This window comes from Gorilla gorilla, chromosome 4 (genome assembly GCF_029281585.2).
Source record: "Gorilla gorilla gorilla isolate KB3781 chromosome 4, NHGRI_mGorGor1-v2.1_pri, whole genome shotgun sequence".
NCBI lineage: Eukaryota > Metazoa > Chordata > Mammalia > Primates > Hominidae > Gorilla > Gorilla gorilla.
This window is the reverse complement of record NC_073228.2, coordinates 54,721,317-54,738,220: the sequence shown is the minus strand read 5'-3', so window position 1 is coordinate 54,738,220 and position 16,904 is coordinate 54,721,317. Positions and strand designations below refer to the sequence as shown.

The window sequence follows — 16,904 nt, the reverse complement described above, 5'->3', positions numbered from 1 at the left end:
TCCATTTACCAGCTGGTGGACATTAGGGTTGTTTCCATTTTCTATTATGAACAATGATGCTATGACTATTTCTGTACAAGTTTTTTTGTGTGTGTGTGGTAAACATATGTATTAAATTTTCTTGGGTACAAACTTTACAAACTTAGGAGTGGAATTGCTGGGACACACAGTAACAACGTTTAACAATTTGAGGAGCCACCAGGCTGGTTTCCAAAGTTGCTGCACTACTTTATACTCCCATCAGCAATGTATGATGTGGGTTACAATTTTTCCACATCTTCCTCAACACTTGTTATTATCAGGCTTTTTACTTTTAGCCACTCTACTAGGTGTGAAGTAGTATCTCACTCTAGTTTTAATTTGTATTTCTCTAATGACTAATTATGTTGCACATTTTTTAGGTGTTTATTTACCACTTGTATATCTTCTTTGGGAAAATGTCAATTCAAATCCTCTACCTGTCATCAGAATTTTGAGATAAATTATTCTGTACATAGATGTATTATTTTTGAGATAATAAAAGTACTTACATTTTGCTTTCTCTTCATCTTTGCCTCTTGTAAGGAGGACAAGTCCAACTATTAAATTATTGAAGTGCAGCCCTTTGGATGTTCCACCAAAAGAACAGTAAATCACCTGGAAATAGATGATAAAGCCAACCTTAGGAGGCATTTCAGTTGTTGAGGAATCTGAGGCAGCTATCATCTTTAACAAATTTTATCTCCACCTCCAGAAAAGGCCCTGGTAAATTTTAGTGAAATCCTGTTAAGTTTCTCCCTCTTCTTCCTCTTTTGGACCTTATTATTGCACTCAGCCAAGAATAGACTGCGTCTACTGTAAAATACGTACAGATGGTCCTCAGCTTGATTTTTCAACTTTACAATGGTGTGAAAGTGATACACATTCAGTAGAAACCATACAGTACTCCATAAATTACATGAGATATTTAACACTTTATTATAAAATCTGATTTGCATTAGATGATTTTGCCCAAATGAAGGCTAATGTAAGTGTTCTGAGCACATATATATAAATATTTTATTTATTTATTTATTTATTTGAGACGGAGTTTTGCTCCTGTCGCCCAGGCTGGAGTGCAATGGCGTCATCTTGACTCACTGCAACCTCCACCTCCCAGTTCAAGCAATTCTCCTGCCTCAGTCTCCCAAGTAGCTGGGATTACAGGTCACTTGGGATTACATGTGCCACCATGCCAGGCTAACTTTGTTTTTTTAGTAGAGATGGCATTTCACCTTTTTGGCCAGGCTGGTCTCGAACTCCTGGCCTCAAATGATCTGCCCACCTTGGCCTCCCAAAGTGCTGGGATTATAGGCATGAGCCACCGCGCCTGGCCTGAGCACATTTAAAACAGTCTAGGCTAAGCTCTGATGTTTGGTAGGTTAGGTGTATGAAATGCCTTTTCAACTCACAATATTCCCAACTTACAATGGGTTTATCGGGCTGTAATCCCAGGGTAAGTAGAGGAGTATCTGCATATTACAGACTCACACAACTGAATTATTTATTCTTTCTCTTGGGAGTCCTTATCAAGGTCCAAGAGTACAAAGGTCCTCCAATAGCCACAATAATGTGATAAGAATTTCATGTAATTACACAACTTCCTTCAAACCTGGGAAAACTTACGCACATTACTTTCATTGGAAAAAAAGATACTCTCTAACTGAATGTTCAGAAATTCAAACAGACTCCAAAAAATATTTTTTAACACTCTCAGAAATAAGTTTTATAGTAATCAGAAATAAAGAAGAAAAACTATGCATAGGAAAGGGACAACAGAAATCACAATAAATTCATTCATTCAACAGTTCTTTGTTGAGTGCCTACTATCTGCCAGGCAAAGTGTTTGTCAATAAAAATGCATGATTAAACAATAATTCGAGAAGTCAGTCAATATGAAAACTGAAAATATATATATTAGTCACCAAATTATATTTATAAATATATTTAATAACACCTGACAACTGATGTCAAAAACTATCTATCTCTAGTGCCAGTGATAACTCAACCCAGCAAAAACTAGCCAAAGGAAATAGCTACAGAACATTAAAAGTATTTTTTAAAAAAACAAATAAACAGAACTAATACACTTTGTAAAATAACTATTTTTAGTTGCCCCATCTCCCACTCCCAACTAGAAGAAAATAACAGGGAAAAACAAAAACAAAAACACCTTTATCCCTGGGGAAGGGCAGGAAAACATAATGGCCCCAGACCTTACAGATCCCCTATCACTGGGAAGAAGGAAGATCAATGTAAAAGTGTCACCCCTAATATCCAGGGACACAGCACCTGCCTAAAACTGAGACAGAAATAGGACTACAGAGAATGTCTTCGAGGTGTGATAACAAATAGAAGGTAACATCAGAAGTTGAAGGTAGAGGAAACATCAGAAAAAACCTCTAAGAAAGAGCCCCAACCCCTAAAAAAAAAAGTAACCCTAGAATGGAAATTGAAGTCTGTATAGCACTGAGGGTAACCACAGCAATAAGACCAAAATTAGGCTAAACTATAGACTATATTGACTCAACTTCCCAAGCTGAAGGAAGATACTACTTGGCTCAGTCTCTTCCGTCCTATATGAAACACTTATATTTCAACCATAAATTTTAAGTCACAGAAAGAAGAAGGAAAAACCCGATATATTGTCAGAGACAAAGGAAAAATATGCTAATGGAGTTTGAAGAATGCTTTGGAATGGCTCAAGAGTAAACTCAACAGAGTTGCATAAGAGATTATCCAAAACGAAACAAAAGGGGGAAAATGTGAGGAGAGCGGGCAGGGGAAGGTAGACAGAACAGAAAACCCAAGAGCTGTGAGATCATATCAATGATGTAACTAACATTCAAGTAATCCTGATATCCTACAAAAAAAAGAGAATGCGGCAAAATAAATATCTGAGGAGATAAGGTTGGGGATTTTCAAAACGAATGGACACAAAACCACAGATATTAAGAAGTTCAGAGAACAAGCAGAATAGATCACACCTGTAATCCCAAAAACCAACTAGACAAATCACATTGAAACTTCTCAAAACCAAAGATAAAAAGAAAATGTTTAAGGCAGCCAGAAGAAAAACAAAATTACATTAAAAAAAACCAAAAAATTATAGCTGGATTATCATCAAAAATGATGTAAGCCAGAAATCAATGGTGTGAAATATTGAAAGCACTAAAGGAAAAAAACTCAACCATAAGTTCTGTACCTGGTGAAAATATCTTTCAAAAAGAAAAGATATTTTGCTTCCCTTTTTTTTTTTTTTTAACGGAAACAAAAACAGAGAAGTCATTACCAGCAAAAAGGGGTACAAGAAAGTACCTCAGGCTGGAGGAAGTATTATGCCATTAGAGATACATGTACCTCCATAAAGAAATAAGAATACTGGAAATGGCATAAATGAAGGTAAATATAAAAGCATTTTTCTTATTTTAAATCACTGTGAAAGATTAACTAGCAGTCTACATCAGTAAGAGAAGAAATGTAAAGTGTCTTTATAGAATATGTAAAAGTAAAACACGTAACAATAGCACAGAGGATGGGAGAAAGGAATTGGAAGCATACTGTTGTATAGTACACATAAATGTTGTCTATACACCATTAAATGGTTTATTATACCAATTCACATGTGGTATATCTCATCTTTAAACTGCCAGTCACCAGGAAATTATGTGACCTTAGTACTCTAGTGTTTAAGCCTAACATTGACCTCATTAATAAACTCTTATTTTTATAATAAAAGCAATAGCTAATATTTAAATGCTTATTATGTGGCATTTTACTACTGTAAGTTCTTTACCAGTATTAAGCCTTTAGATGACTCCACAAGGAATGCTGGTATCCTCATTTTAGGGCTGGGGGAAACCAGAGCCCAAAGAGATTAAGTAACTTGTCCAAAGTCATACATCACTGAAGCAGCAGAGTCAGAATTTTAACCTAGGAAAGACAGGCTTCTGAAACTGAATTTTTAACCAACTTTTAGTTCTATAGTACAATTAATACGTTAGTCTGTTTTGCATTGCTATAAAGGAATACCTGAGGCTGGGTAATTTTTATAAAGAAAAGAGGTTTGTTTGGCTCACGGTTCTGCAGCCTGTATAAGCATGGCACCAGCATCTGCTCAGCTTCTCATGAGGCCTCAGAAAGCTTTCACTTGTGACAGAAAGTGAAGGGGGAGCAGAGAACAAGCATGTCACATGGTGAGAGAGGAAGCATGAGAGAGAGGAGGAAGTATCAGGCTCCTTTAAACAACCAGCTCTTTCATGAACTAATAGAGTGACAGTGCACTCATTACTGTGGGGAAAGCACCCAGGCACTCGTGGGGATCTGCCCCCATGATCCAAACACCTCCCACGAGGCCCCACCTCCAGCATTGGGGATCACATTTCAATATAAGATTTGGAGGGGACAAATATCCAAACTATATCAATTACATACATTCATTTCTAGTTAATTTGTCTAGAATTATATGAAAGACATCATCAGCAAGACATACATCATTTTGGTGAAATCTCCTGAAGATTAAACAAAGAAATTTCAAATGGTAACAAATTCAATTTATAAACACTGAGTTTTTGGCATCCCTTTCCATTCACTGTATCTTGATAATCCAGTCTCTTCACTTTTGACAATTTCACTGACTTCAATACAAAGAGTAAAGCAGTGAGGGTAAAATTAAGGAAGAAATTTTGAGTAAGGTATGACTTTCAGTTTTGCAAGTACTTGTAAAATGTAACAGATTTTGTATGGAATATATTTGTTTGGAATATACTGCTACCTCCCTATCACTCCCAAAATACAAGTACAGCAATAACCTTCTAGAATCACCCAGTTCATTTGACAAATGATTAAGAGGAAGCCCCAAAAAATCACCATTTCCTAAGTTCTAGGATGTACATATTTTCCGCCTTTAATCAATGTTTCAGAAAGCAGTATGCATCTAACACCTCTAATATCTAAGTACCCTTTTTTCACTCAAAAAAAAAAAGAACAACTATTTAAATGGTCACCTTATAATAGGCAGTCCTTTAACATTTAGGGAATATTAAGTGCCACACTCATTACTAATTAGCTTTCATTTTCGGATTTAGAAGACGGAGTGTGAATAGGATAGCAAGGATACTGGCAGTCCAGGGTGGTCTTTATGTCATTTTTTGAAAAGCATTTAATGAAGGTAAAGTGTTATTTATATAATTTGTTGCAAGACTTTTGTTTTAAAATCCCTATAATAATTTTCTGGCTGGGCGCAGTGGCTCATGCCTGTAATCCCAGCACTTTGGAAAGCCGAGGGGGGGTGGATCATTTGAGGTCAGGAGTTCGAGAGCAGCCTGGCCAATGTGGTAAAACCTTGTCTCTACTAAAAATACAAAACTTAGCTGGGCGTTGTGGTGGGCACCTATAATCCCAGCTACTTGAGAGGCTGAGGCAGGAGAATCACTTGAAGCCGGAAGGCAGAGGTTACAATGAGCCCAGATTGCACCACTGCACTCCAGCCTGGGCAACAGAGCAAGACTCCGTCTCAAAAGAAAAAAAAATGTCTTTAGCTATTAAAAAAGGAAAGGCCAGAGCAATCAGGCAAGAGAAAGAAATAAAGGGTCTCCAAATTGGAAAGGAGGTCGCCAAATTAGCCTTGTTACCAGATAACATGACCTTATATTTAGAAAAACCTAAAGATTCCACCAAAAAACTGTTAGAACTGATAAATTGAGGAAAGATTGCAGGATAGAAAATCAAAATACAAAAATCAATACAATTTATATACATCAACAGTAAACAATCTAAAAAAGAAATCCCAAGTGAGTAATCCAAGTTAAAATAGCTACAAAGAATATAAAATACCTAGGAATCAGTTTAGCCAGAGATGTGAAAGATCTATAAAAGGAAAACTATGAAACACTGATGAAAGAAATTGAAGAGGACACACACACAAAATGGAAAGATATTCTATGTTCATGGATTGGAATAATTAATTTTTTTTCCTTTCTTTTTTTTTTTTTTTCTTTTGAGACAGTCTTGCTGTGTCACCCAGGCTGGAGTGCAGTGGCTCGATCTTGGCTCTCTGCAAACTCGACCTCCCAGGTTCAAGCAATTCTCCTGCCTCAGCCTCCCGAGTAGCTGGGATTACAGGCACGCACCACAATACCCAGCTAATTTTTTGTATTTTTAGTAGAGATGGGGTTTCACTATGATGGCCAGGCTGGTCTTGAACTCCTGGCCTCAAGTGATCTGCCTGCCTTGGTCTCCCAAAGTGCTGGGATTACAGGCATGAGCCACCACACCCAGCCAGAATTCATTTTGTTAAAATGACAATACTATCCACAGCAATTTACAAATTCGATGCAATCCCTATCAAAATATAAATGACATTCTTCATAGAGAAAGAAAAAGAGAATCCTAAAACATACATGGAATCTCAAAAGACCTCAAATAGCCAAAACAATCCTGAGCAAATAACAAAACTGGCAGCATCATACTACCTGACTTCAAACTTACTAAAAACCTATAGTAACCACAACAGCATGGTACTGATACAGGAGCAGGGCAGGGAAGTGCTGGGTAGAGAAAGGCAGGTGCCTGGCTAGGGCTCCACCTTCAGGCCTGTGCCCACAGACCTAGGTGAGGACAGGCACTCCTGCCTTGGTGCCCAAATGTAGCATTTTCCAAGACCACCCTGGCCTGCCACGCCCCCAAGGTGTGCCTATAAAAATCCCAGGACCCCAGCAAGCAGAAACATACAATTGGCTGGACGTTGAGAGGAACATATCAGCAGAAGAACGCACAAGTGGCTGGACGTCCAGAGGAACACATCAGTTGAAGAGCACACTGACAGGCACTGGCAGATGCCGGCAGGCCACTGACCAGCAGAACGATGCGGAGTTCGGGTGGGGCAGTCAGAGGAAAGTCCGGCCGCTGAGCGGCCCGACTCCAGGGGAAAACTGCCTTACCAATCCCCTTCTGGCTCACCGTCCGGCTGCTGAGAGCTACTTCTACCATTCAGTAAAATCTTGCACTCATTCTCCAAGTCCACATGTGATCCGACTTTTCTGGTACATCAAGGCAAGAATCCGGGATACAGAAAACCCTTGCGATAATGCAGAGGGTCTAATTGAGCTGATAAACACAAGCCACCTAGAGACAGCAAAAGTAAAAGAGCACACGTTAACACAAACGCACTGGGGCTTCAGCAGCTGTAAACAGTCACCCCTAGATGCTGCCCCTGGTGTCAAAGACCCATAACCTGCCCATCTGTATGTTTCCCTAAAGGTTTGAACAGCAGGGCACTGAAGAAGGGAGCCACACCCCCATCACACACCCTGCGAGGGAGACAAGGGAACCTTTCCAGTATCAATACTGGCATAAAAACAGACACACAGACCAATGGACAAGAGAACCCAGATATAAATCCAAAAATTTACAATCCACTCATCTTCATGAAAACGCACAAAGAAAATACAATGGGGGAAAGAACAGTCTTTTCAATAAATGGTGCTGAGAAAACTGGATAACTATATGCAGAAAAATAAAACTAGGCTGGATGCGGTGGCTCATGTTTGGAATCCCAGCACTTTGGGAGGCTGAGGCAAGTGGATCACTTGAGGTCAGGAGTTCAAGACCAGCCTGGCCAACATGGCAAAACCCTGTCTCTACTAAAAGTACAAAAATTAGCCGAGCGTGGTGGCGCATGCCTGTAATCCCAGCTACTCAGGAGGCTAAGACAGGAGAATTGCTCTAAACCCAGGAGGCGGAGGTCTCAGTGAGCCGAGACCGTGCCACTGCACTCTAGCCTGGTGACAGAGCAAGACTCTGTCTCAAAATAAAAAACAAGAAACTAGACTCCTCATCTTTCAGCATACACAAAAAAATCAAATCAAAATGGACTGAAGACCTAAATCCAAACCCTGAAACTATGAAACTACTAGAAAAAAACATTGGGGGAAATGCTCCAGGAGATTGTTCTGGGGAAAAAATTTTTTGTGTAATACTTCAAAAGGGTAAATAACAAAAGCAAAAACAGACAAATGGAATTTGATCAAGCTAAAAACTTCTGCTCAGCAAAGGCAACAATCAATAAAATTAAGAGACAACCTGTAGAATGGGAGAAAACATTTGCAAAATACCCATCTTACAAGGGATTAATAATCAGACTGTATAAGGAGCTCAAACAACTTACTAGCAAAAAAAAACAAAACAAAAACAAACCCACAAAAAAATTACATTTTTAAATGGGGAAATTCCCAGCACTTTGGGAGGCTGAGACAGGCAGATAACTTGAGCTCAGGAGTTCGAGACCAGCCTGGGCAACACGGCAGAAACCCCTGTCTCTACAAAAAATACAAAAATTAGCTGGGTGTGGTGGCACGCACTTGTAATCACAGTTACTCGGGAGGCTGAGGTGGGAGAATCACCTGAGTCCAGGAGGCCGATGTTGCAGTGGGCCAAGACTGCACCACTGCTCTCCAGTGTGGGCAATGAAGTGAGACACTTTCTAAAAAAAATAAAGAAATAGGCAAATGATCTGAAATCTTCAAAAGAAGACATATAAATGACCAACAGGTATATGAAAAAATGTTCAGCATCACTAATCATCAGAGAAAGGCAAATAAAAACTATAATGAGTTAAAATCTCACCCCTTATATCAAAAAGCAGGCAGACTGGGCACAGTGGCACATACCTGTAATCCCAGCACCTTCAGAGGCCAAGGCAGGTGGATCACAAGGTCAGGAGTTCAAGACCAGCCTGGGCAACATGGTGAAACCCCGCCTCTACTAAAAATATAAAAATTAGCCGCGCATGGTGGCATGCGCTTGTAATCCCAGCTAGTCGGAAGGCTGAGGCAGGAGAACTGTTTGAACCTGGGAGATGGAGGTTGCAGTGAGCCGAGATTGTGCCACTGCACTCCAGCCTGGGTGACAGAGCAAGACTCCATCAAAGAAAAAAAAAAAAAAAGAAAAAAAAAGAAAAGAAAAGCAGGCAATAACAAATGCTGGCGAGGATGTGGAGAAAGGGAAACTCCTGTACACCGTTTGCAGGAATGTAAACTAGTACAGCCATTGTGTAAATTAGAACAGCTAAGGCTGTTCCTCAAAAGACTAAAAATAGAATTACCATATGATCCAGCAAATTGCTACTGGGTATATATCCAAAAGAAAGGAAATCAATGTATCAAAAAGATACCTGTACTAATGTTTATTGCAGCACCATTCATAATAGTCAAAGTTTGGAATTAACCTAAGTGCCCATCAACAGATGAATGGATAAAGAAAATGTGGTATATACACACAATGGAACATTATTCAGCCAGAAAAAAGAGGCTGGGTGTGGTGGTTCACGCCTGTAATCCCAGCACTTTGGGAGGCCGAGGTGGGCAGATCATGAGGTGAAGAGATTAAGATCTTCCTGTCCAATGCGGCAAAACTGTCTCTACTAAAAATACAAAAATTAGCTGGGCGCTACTTGGGAGGCTGAGGCAGGAGAATCACTTGAACCCGGGAGGCGGAGGTTGCAGTGAGCCAAGATCGCCCCACTGCACTCCAGCCTGGGGACAGAGCAAGATTCCATCCAAAAAAAAAAAAAAAATGCTGTCATTTGCAGCAACATGTTAAGTGAAATAAATCAAGCAGGCCAGGCGTGGTGGTTCACGCCTGTAATCCTAGCACTTTGGGAGGCCAAGGCAAGAGGATCACTTGAGCTGAAGAGTTTGAAACCAACCTGGGCAACATGGTGAGACCTCATCACTACCAAAAAACAAAAATAAGCCAAGCACAGAGAGACAAATATCACATGTTCTCACTCATGTGTAGGAGCTAAAAAAGGTAGATCTCATGAAGATGAGAGTAGATTGGTGGTTACCAGAGGATAGGAAGAGTAGTGGGGAGGAGGGGGGAAGAAAGATAAGTTGATTAATGGGCCCAAATACACGGTTTGACAGAAGAAATAAAATGTAGTGTTAGTAAGGTGATTATAATAATCTAGTGTACATTTCAAAATAACTAGAAAAAATTAATTCAAATGTTTCTAGCATAAAGGACAAACATTTAAGGTAATGAATATTCCAAGTACACTGAGATTTTATATTTCCAAATTATGAATGGATTAATGATCACATGTACCCCCCCAAAAATGTATCTATTATGCAACCCTAAAGGAAAAGAAAAACACTTTCTTAAACATTTTGTAGCCATGACTATCCAGTCAGAGACTTAATACACTGTTATACTAATATAAAAGATTGATGTATGTGGTAATGATCTCACTAGCCTCCTTTCAGACAATGATGTCATCCCAGTAAATAATATGATTAGCTCTGAAGAAAGGGAAATCTGTCTGTATTGTCAAAGAAAAAGACTTATACTATAACATACCAAAAACCTACCTCTTGTCTAACAGTTAAGAGGTCAAAAAAGGGTAGATGTAGGCCGGGCACAGTGGCTCACGCCTGTAATCCCAACACTTTGGGAGGCCGAGGATGGTGGATCACCTGAGATCAGAAGTTAGAAACCAGCCTGGCCAACATGGTGAAACCCTGTCTCTACTAAAAATACAAAAAAATTAGCCAGTTGTGGTGGCAGGCACTTGTAATCCCAGCTACTCAGGAGGCTGAGGCAGAAGAATCCCTTAAACCCAGGAGGCGCACGTTGCAGTGAGCCGAGATTGCACCATTGCACTCCAGCCTGGGCAACAAGAACGAAATTCCACCTCAAACAAAACCAAAAAAAAAACGGTAGATATGTGTAGGTCTCCAGAGTTTAGAAACAGTTGTAGCATGTTTCAACTGCTGCTTTCTGGTCCTGGTCATTCCACTGTCTAATGGATATAGGGTAAAGGGTTATCCCACAGTTCCTTAGGGGAAATAGTTAAGTGACAGATACTGTTTTATCATGGCTTTTAGAGTCAGAAAGGCCTGACATTGAAGCCAGGCTTTATTAATATACCAACTATGTGGTCTTAAGCAAATCACTTAACTTTCTGGGCCTTAGTTGCATTCCATGACACATATGTTGAAGCAATGTGCCAAGTCATCTCATTCCAAGACCTAAGCTGGAAAGCAGCCCCTGGGTGGGAAATACTATCTGAGGACAGAAGGCCGAACCCAGAGTTCGAAGTCACTTTGTTAACTAGTAAGAATTCAGCACTGATGAGCTCATAACTTTTGCTTGAAAATATTTTTCCAGAGTAAACTCTAGTACACCAATCTAACTGCTTAATTCATCAACAGAACCAAATTAATGTTTTCAAATTTTCATTTTATATAATTCTCATGAGGATCAATACTTTTCCATCTGTTGTTGTTGTTGTTGTCATTGTTGTTGAGACAGGGTCTCATTCTATTGCCCAGGCTGTAGTGCAGTGGCATAACCACAGCTCATCACAGCCTTGACCTCCCAGGCTCAAGTGATCCTCCCAAGTAGCTGAGAGCACAGGAACACGCCATCACACCTTGCTAATTTTTTCATTTTTTTGTAAAGATGGGATCTTACTATGTTGCCCAGGCTAAAAAATTTATCCTGACTGACACAGAGTTAAAAAGGAAAGTATACATAAGTTAAAAAGGCAAAAAATATATACCTTTCCAAAGAACTTGATGTCACCAACCTACATGCTTAAAAGCCATCTTTAGGTAATGACAAAGATGAAACATGAATTCACAAAATAAGTCATGCTGTATGTTGGTGAGCTTCGAAGAATAACTCAAACACAACATAAGGCCCATGGTGTATGAATACATTAAGTACTCATTTGCATAAAACATACTTACTACTGATAAAATTTCAAATGTTAACATTTAATGCAAGCTCTGTGGCTGGGCACGGTGGCTCATGCCTGTAATCCCAGATCCCAGCACTTTGGGAGGCTAAGCTGGGTGGATCACCTGAGGTCAGGAGTTTGAAACCAGCCTGGCCGACATGGTGAAACCTCGTCTCTACTAAAAATACAAAAATTAGCCAGTCGTGGTGGCAGGCACCTGTAATCCCAGCTACTCGGGAGGCTGAGTAAGGAGAATCGCTTGAACCTGGGAGGCAGAGGTTGCAGTGAGCCAAGATCGCACCACTGCACTCCAGCCTGGGTGACAGAGTGAGACTCTGTCTCAAAAAATAAAATAAAAATAAGATTAAAAAAATGCAAGCTCTGTTCCTATATGTGTGTGTTTTGAAAAACTTTTCCTTCTAAAACTAAAAAGTGTGTGTGTTCACATTACTGTTTCTTTAGTGCAGAGTCCAATAGAACAAAATGTTTCTTTTCTTCAAATGTGTTTCATAATACTAACCATGTCTTTCCTGGAAGTAAATATCATAAGGTAGAGTCATGCTTAGCTCCAAAAAAAAAATAAAGGGCCCCTTGAAATTCTGAATAAATAACAATATACAAATGCAAAGTATAAATTCCTGAAGTCTAAGCAAAGAACATACACTGAGGAAACAACTACCAGGGATTAGAAAGCGGAATAGTACCCAAAGCTCACATTGAGCTTATCAGTCAAGCAGAAGAGACACCTCATTGAACATCCAGACCATTGAGGAGAGACCCCAAGAGTTAATCCTTAGTATTAGAGGTAAACCATACTTATACTAAAGTCTATTCAAGACTCACCATTACAAAGCTTTAACACAGGATTAAAGAGGATTAGCTAATCTGTGATTAAGTGTGTGCTAGAATAAAATCCAACATTTTAAAAATAACGACAACAAATTCAGCTACTTATAACATAAGGTTTACAATGTCTACTAGATATCAAAAAGTTACTAGATACAAGAAACAGAAAATTGTAACCAATCACCAGAAAATTATGAGGCAAAAGAATGACAGAGATGATAAAAACTGGTATACAAGAAGTTTAAAACAGCTGTTATAAATATGCTCAAGAATTTAAACAAAAATAAAAACATGGGAATAGAAACTATATTTTAAAAAGAAACATGAAACTTTAGAGTGAAAAATATAATATCTGAACTAAAAAGTTATTGTGTGGCTTTTTTTTTTTTTTTTTTTTTTTTGAGACAGGGTCTTTCTCTGTTGCCCAGGCTGGAGAATACAGTGGCATGATCTTGGCTCATTGCAACCTCTGCCTCCCGGGCTCAAGCAATCGTCCCACCTCAGCCTCCCAAGTAACTGGGGCTACAGGTGTATACCACTACTCCTGGCTAATTTTTTGTATTTTCTGTAGAGGAAGGGTTTCACCATGTTGCCCAGGCTGGTCTTGAACTCCTGGGCTCCAGTGATCCAGATCCACTTGCTTAGGCCTCCCAAAGTGCTGGGATTACAGGGGTGAGTCACTGTGCCTGGCCCTGTGTAGCCTTAAAAGCATATTAAACACTACTGAATAAAAGAGCAGTGAACTTGAAGAAACAGGAATAGGAACTATCCAATCTGAAGTAAAAGAGAAGTGAAGAAAAAGAGCTAGAACTGGGGGTGGTGGGAGGAAAGGAGAGAAAATAATCAGTCTCAGTAACCCGTGAAAAACCACCAAGCTTTTTACATACCTGTACTTAGAGACCAAGAAAAGGGAAGGGTGAACAGAAACATATTTGAAGAACAGTACCGAAACACCTTCCAAATTTGATGATAAACCCACCAATCCAAAATGCTCAAAGAAACTCATATGTAAGATAAACAAAACCAAACAAAGGTATATCATACATTCCTGAAAAATAGTAATAGAGAAAATCTTGAAAGCACTGAGAGGGAAAAAGGTATAAAGTGAAACAAAAATAAGAATAATCACTGACTCGTAATCAGAAACAATGCAAGCCACAAGACAACAGAAGAAACAATTTTACTATACTGAAAGAAGAAAAAAACAGCCTGGGATTATATATCCAACAACAAAATGACCACTCAATTTTAAAAAGAGCAAATGACTTAAATAAAAAGATGCAACATCTTTAGTCATTAGGGAAATGCAAATCAAAACCACAATGACATACCACTTCACACCTACAAGAACGGCTATAATAAAATGAATAAGGCCAGGCACGGTGGCTCACGCCTGTAATCCTAGCACTTTGGGAGGCCTAGGTGGGCGGAATGCCTGAGCTCAGGAGTTCAAAACCAGCCTGGGCAACACAGTGAAACCCCATCTCTACTTAAAACACAAAAAAATTAGCCAGGCGTGGCGGTGTGCGCCTGTAGTCCCAGCTACTCAGGAGGCTGAGGCAGGAGAATGGCTTGAACCCGGGAGGCAGAGGTTGCAGTGAGCCGACATCATGCCACTGCACTCCACACTCCAGCCTGGGCGACAGAGTGAGACTCCATCTCAAAAAATAAAAATAAATAAAATAAAATGAATAAATAACAAGAATGTAAAAAAACCTGCAACATCTATACACTGTTGATGGAAATGTAAAAGGGTACAGCTGTTCTGGAAAACAGCCTGGTGGTTCTTCAAAAAGGTAAACATAGAATTACCATATGACCTGACAATTCTGTTCCAAAAAGAATTGAAAACAGAGATTCAAACAGATACTTGTATGCCAATATTCACAGCAGCATTATTGACAATAGAAGAAAAGTGGAAACAACCCATAAAAAGATGAATAAAACGTGGTATATACACACAGTGAAGTATTATTTAGCCATAAAAAAGAATGGGTGTTTGCAGCCATTACAGCTCTCTAGCACCTTTAGCTCACTGAGCTCCTGCAGAGGGAGCTGAAGAATAAGTAAACAAGTCTCTATAGCATGGCCTGTACAAAACAGATAGCCTGCAAACTGCCCGTGGTAAAGCACCCAGGAAGCAATTAGCCACAAAAGCCATTCACAAGAGTGCACCCTCTATTGGAGGAGTAAAGAAACGTCATCATTACAGGCCTGGTACTCTGTGACACTGAACCTGATTACAAGTCCACTGAACTTCTGATTCACAAACCTCCCTTCCAGCATCTGATATGGGACTTCAAAACAGATCTGTGCTTCATAATACAGTTACTGGTGCTCTGCAGGAGGCAAATGATGGTTGGCCTTTTTGAAGACATCAACCACTCTGCTATCCATGCCAAACATGTAACAATTATGCCAAGACATTCAGCTACCTTGCCGCATATATGGAGCACATGCTTAAGAATATGCTATGATGAGTAACATTTCATTCTCAAAAAAAAAAAAAATTCTCTCTTCCCTGTTATTGGTAGTTCTGAACCCTAGATTTTTTTTTCCCCATGGGGTGAAAAGCTACCTAAGTAAATGACTGCAAGTGGGAAAATGGGGAACGGAAATCAGGTATAGGGAGTTTTTCTATTTTCATGTTGCAAGAGAATTTTTAATATAAATATGGGTATGTAAAGCATTAATGCAAGTCAAAGTGTTTCAGTGAGCATGTTTCCGCAGTTCAACTAGCAAGTACATATTTTTAATATTGTCTCTCTTCTGTGCTGTTCCTGTAACTACAAAAAAAGGAATGGGCCAGGCACGGTGGCTCATGCCTGTAATCTCAACACTTTGGGAGGCTGAGACAGGGGGAGCACTTGAGGTCAGGAGTTCGAAACCAGACTGGCCAACATGGTGAAATCCCGTCTCTACTAAAAATACAAAAAATGAGTCGGGTGTGGTGGTGGGCGCCTGTAGTCCCAGCTACTCGGGTGGCTGAGGCAGGATAATTGCTTCAGCCTGGGAGGTGGAGGTTGCAGTGAGCACAGATCACACCATTGCACTCCAGCCTGGGCAAAAGAGCGAGACTTCGACTCATAAAAACAAACAAACAAACAAACAAACAAAGGAATGAAGTTCTGATATACGCTACAAATGGATGAACCTTGAAAACATTATGCTAAGTGAAATAAGCCAGACACAAAATGGCAAATATTGTATGATTCCACAATATGAAATATTTAGAACAGGCAAATTCATAGAAGTAGAAAGTAGACTGGAGGTTATCAGGGGCTGGGGAGGAAGAAGAATGGGAAATAACTGCTTAACAGGTACAGTATTTCTGTTTGGTGTGATGAAAGAAAAATTATTTTTCCATGTAAATTTGAGAAAAATGGAGTGATGAAAAATGTTGAAAGTAGATAGGCATGGTGATTGGGCAACATTGTGAATGTAATTAATATTACCGAAATGTTCACTTAAAGGTGATTAAAATGGGCCAGGCACAGTGGCTCATGCCTATAACCCCAGCACTTTGGGAGGCCAAGGCACAAGGATCACTTGAGCCCAGGAGTTTGAGACCAGCCTGGGCAACATAGTGAGACCTCATTTCTATTAAAAAAACTTAAAAATAAGCCAGGCATGGTGATGCATGCCTGTAGTACCAGCGACTCGGGAGGCTGAGCTGGGAGGATTACTTGAGCCAAGGAGGTCAAGGCTACAGTGAACCATGATCAAGCCACTGCACTCAAGCCTGGGTGACAGAGTGAGACCCTGTCTAAAAAAAAAAAAAAAGTTAAAATGGTTAATTTTATGTTATAAATCCCAATACTTTGGGAGGCCAATGCAGGAAGATCGCTTAATGCCAGGAGTTTGAGACCAGCCTGGGCAAAATAGCAAGACCCTCACCGCTACAAAATATTTAAGAATTAGCCAGGTGTAGTGCCATGCACCCGCAGTTCCAGCTACACAGGAGGCTAAAGTGGGAGGATTGTTTGGGCCTGGGAGATTGAGGTACCATTGCATTCCAGCCTGGGCAACACAGTGAGACCAGCCTGGCCAAAATGGTAAAACCCCGTCTCTACTAAAAATACAAAATTATCTGTGCATGGTGGTATGCGCCTATAGTCCCAGCTACCTGGGGGGCTGAGGCAGGAGAATCACTGGAACCCAGGAGGCAGAGATTGCAGTAAGCTGAGATGGTGCCACTGCACTCCAGCCTCGGCGACAGAGCCAGACTCTGTCTCAAGAAAACAGAAAACAAACAAAAAAAACCAGCCAACTGGCTTTTGTAATTGATCATGACTGT

At 39.9% G+C, this 16,904-nt stretch overlaps 1 protein-coding gene across 1 annotated transcript in view; it reads right to left on the bottom strand.

Moving 5' to 3' along the window:
- Positions 1 to 438: 438 nt before the first annotated feature.
- Positions 439 to 16,904, bottom strand: part of LOC129533810 (neurofibromin-like) — a 122,862-nt gene continuing 106,396 nt past the window's right edge. The window contains 1 exon segment of the mRNA XM_063705966.1: positions 439 to 636. The gene's annotated coding sequence lies outside the window, so the exon portion shown is untranslated.